Source organism: Rhinopithecus roxellana, chromosome 11 (genome assembly GCF_007565055.1).
Source record: "Rhinopithecus roxellana isolate Shanxi Qingling chromosome 11, ASM756505v1, whole genome shotgun sequence".
Taxonomy (NCBI): domain Eukaryota; kingdom Metazoa; phylum Chordata; class Mammalia; order Primates; family Cercopithecidae; genus Rhinopithecus; species Rhinopithecus roxellana.
The window spans coordinates 110,887,479-110,891,756 of NC_044559.1; the positions used below are offsets into that span (position 1 = coordinate 110,887,479).

Here is a 4,278-nt window from a genome sequence, read left to right on the forward strand (position 1 = left end):
TATGCACGACAGAATACCATTCAACCTTTAAAAACACAGACATCTTATCATTTGTGACAACATGGATGAACGTGGAGGACGTTATCTTAAGTGAACTAAACCAGGCACAGAAAGACAAACTGATGACTTCATTTATATGTAGAATATTTTTTAAAAGTCAAACTCATAGAAACAAAGAGTTAAATGATGGTTACCAGAGACTGTGGGTATGGTAATTGGGAAGATGTTGGTCAAAAGAAACAAAATTTCAGCTAAACAGGAGGAATGAGTTCAAGAGATCTATTGAACATCAAGACTATAGTTTAAAACAATGTATTGTATACTTGAAAATTGTTAAGAGATTTTAAGTATTCTCACCACAAAAAAGTATGTGAGGTAATGCGTATGCAAAATGACTTTATTTAGCCATTCCACAAAGTATATATGCATATCAAAACATTATGTTGTACACCATAATATATGTATAATTTTTACTTGTCAATTAAAAAAAAGAATAAGTGGTTGGGCGCGGTGGCTCACGCCTATAATCCCAACATTTTGGGAGGCCGAGGTGGGCAGATCATATGAGGTAGGGAGTTCGAGACCAGCCTGATCAACGTGGAGAAACCCTGTCTCTACTAAAACTACAAAATTAGTCTGGCATGGTGGTGCATGCCTGTAATCCCAACTACTTGGGAGGCTGAGGCAGGAGAATTGCTTGAACCAGGGAGGTTGCAGTGAGCCAAGATTGCACCATTGCACTCCAGCCTGGACAACAAGAACAAAACTTCCTCTCTAAAAAAAAAAAGAAAAGAAAAGAAAAAGTAGCTAAATGTACTGTATTTGTTAAGTGTACTGTGGTTATAAAGGAGAATCCCTATTTTTAGGAAATATGCTGAGTATTTTCCCCTCAAATGGTTCATAAATATATATACATATATCTAGTTTACACATAAATACATATGCAGATATAGATGATGTATTCTTAATGTATATATAAAAAGAGACTGAGAATAGTGAAGCAAATGGGGTAAAATGTTAACAATGTGTGAATCTGAGTAAACTCCTGCAAATTTTTTATGTTTGAAATAATTTTCCAAACTTTAAAAACTGGAGTTTAAAAATTCTAAAAGTTATCTTTCACTCCCATCTCCTCTTCCAAGGAGTAAGCCAATATTAACAGTTTTATATGTGTATTTCTAGATCCATGTCTATGTTTTCTATTGTGGTAAAATATATATAACATAAAATCTACTATTTTTAAGTGCACAGTTTAGTGCATTAAATACAAAAATCTGGAGCTCTTCTTGAATTCGTGTGTCATCCTTGTTCAGGGGCCAAGTCAATTTTGTCTGTATTATTCCAATTTTAGTATATGTGCTGCTGAAGCAAGTACTCCATGCATTTTTAAACATACATGTTCCAATATTATAAATGTAACCATATTGTACCAAAAAAGAAAATGAAAAAGAAAGATGTTCCTAGTAAAATGAGAACAACTATGTCATCACCAGCAGAACTGCAGAAATGTTAAAAGAATCTCTTCAGGCAGAAAGAAAATAACGGATGAATATTTTAATTTACACAATGTAATAAAGAATACTGGAAATGGCAAATATAAAAACATATTTTTCCTACTTAATCTCTTTAAAAGATATTTGACTATTTAAAGCAAACATAACAAAGTCTGTGGAGTTCATTATCTACATAGAAGTAAAATATATTACAACTATGACACAGGACAGGAGGAGCAGAATGAAAGTATGCTGTTGTAAGTTTCTTACATGTCATGTGAAATGATACAATGTTATCTGAAAGTAGACTGTGATTAGTTAAATATTGTAAACCCTAGAGCATCCACTAAAAAGAAACCATACAAAAGAAGTATTGCTAGTAAGCCGATAGTGGAGAGAAAGTAGAATCTAAAAAGTATTTGATTAATACAAATGAATAAAGGAACAAAGGAAAAAGAAAACATAAAATAGATGGGACATAGGGAAAACAAATATCAATATGGTAAATTAAAACCCAACTATATCAATAATTCTATTGAATGTAAATGGTGTAGACACTCCATTAAAAGACTGTCAGATTGGATGAAAAAGCAAGACCTAACTGTATGTATATTGTCAATAAGAAACTGACTTTAAATATAAAGACATGGACAGGTTAAAAAAAGAATAACAAAACATTCCCGAAAATGTTACAAAAAAGTAAAAAAATGTTATGCAAGCATTAAGCAAAAGTAAGAAAACCGGCTATATTAATATTATACAAAGTAGATTTCGTATTAGGGGATCGTAATGGGAAATGGATCAGAAAACACAACAATGCTCACAGAACTTCAAAATATATGAAGCAAAAACTGATAGTAAAAGAAGAAATAGACACAATTACAGTTATGAACTTCAACACTGCTCTCTCAATAATTGTTAAAATATGTGGGAAGAAAACCAGTAAGGATGCATGAAACTTGAACAACACTACTAACTACTTAAATTCATTGGCATTTATAAAACACTCACCCAATAACTGCAGAATAAACATTATTTTCAAGTGTACATGGAGAATTTATCAAGATAGACCATATTGGGTCCATAAAACACGTCTCAATACAATTTAAAGGATTAATTTCTAAAATATATTCTCTGACACCAATAAAAAAATCACAAGTGAAATAAGAAAATATTTTGAATGGCATGAAAATGAAAGCATAGTCCCACACATAGAAAAAGTTTGGGAATCATTTAAAGCAGTGCTAAAAAGGAAATTTATAACTTTTTTTTTTTTCTTTTTTTTTTTGAGACAGAGTCTCACTCTGTCACCCAGGCTGGAGTGCAGTGACACAGTCTTGGCTCGCTGCAACCTCCACCTCCCGGATTCAAGCAATTCTCCTGTCTCAGCCTCCTGAGTAGCTAGGACCTCAGGCACACGCCACCACACCCGGCTAATTTTTGTATTTTCAGTACAGACAGGTTTTTACCACGTTGGCCAGGCTGCTTTTGAACTCCTGATCTCAGGTGATCCAATCACCTTGACCTCCCAAAGTGCTGGGATTACAGATATGAGCCACCGCACTCGGCCGGAAATTTAAAATTTTATTTACTTATGTTGGAAAGTAGAAAACTGTATAACTAAATGTCTACATTTCCACCTTAAGAAAATAGAAAAGAACAATTTAACCCAAAGTAAGTGGAAGGGAAGAAATAACCAGAAATCAAAAAATAATAAATGGACAAACAGTAGAGAAAATCAATGAAAACAAAAGCCAGTCTTTTAAAACAGAGCTGGTAAATCTTTAGCCAACTTAAACAAGAAAAATAGATAAAGAACACACAATTACAAGTACCCAGAATGAACAATTTCTATACCCTACTAAAAGGATAATAAAGAAATGTTATGAATAAATCTAAAACAATAAATTCATCAAATTTGATAAAAATACATTCCTTGAAATATCGGAACAACTAAAACTCACTCGAAGAGAAATAATTTAAACATCCCTATTTATATTAAAGAAAGTGAAGTTGTAGTCATAAACCTTTCTACAAAGAAAACCCATAGATTCAGAGGCTTGACTGATGAATTCTACCAAATGTTTAAGAAAGGAATAAAACCAATCCTGCACAAAAGCAAAGAAAGAAGACTTTCCAGTTCATTTTATGCGGCTAGTTTTACCCTGGTAACACTAGAAAAAGAAATTTAAAAGGTAGAAAACTACAGACCAACATTTCTTATGAACACAAACATAAAAATCCTTAACAGAATTTCAGTAAATGAAATCCAGCTACATATAATAAAATAATACATCATGAACAAGTGGGGTTTATGCTAGAAATGTAATATTGAGTCAACATGCAAAAATCAATAAATAAAATTCATCATACTAGCAGACTAAAAAGGAGAAACCATGTGATTCATATGGTTTCATCTTAAAAGATGCAGAAAAACATTTGACAAATTTCAATACCCATTCATAATCTAAAACAAACAAAAAAACCCTTAGCAAACTAGAAATAGGAGAAAACTTTCTCAATGTGATAGAGGAAATCCACCAAAAACCTACAGCAAATGCCATAATTTAAAACAGAATCATTTTATCCTAAGATTGGGAAGAAGGCAAGCTGTTCCCTCTTGTCAGTTCTATTCAGTGCAAGTTTCCAGTTAATGTTATAAGGCAAGAAACCAAAATAAAAGTCCTATCTTTTAGAGACACAATAAAAAAAGAGAATTTCAGACCAATATCCCTGATGAAAATCAATGCAAAAATCCTCAATAAAATACTGGCAAACCGAATCC

At 32.3% G+C, this 4,278-nt stretch overlaps 1 non-coding gene across 1 annotated transcript; it reads right to left on the minus strand.

Annotated features, from left to right (window-relative positions):
* Positions 1-1,268: 1,268 nt before the first annotated feature.
* Positions 1,269-1,375, minus strand: LOC115900515. Its single transcript, XR_004060199.1, has one exon. It is a non-coding gene; the product is annotated as a U6 spliceosomal RNA (small nuclear RNA).
* Between the last annotated feature and the right edge of the window lie 2,903 nt (positions 1,376-4,278).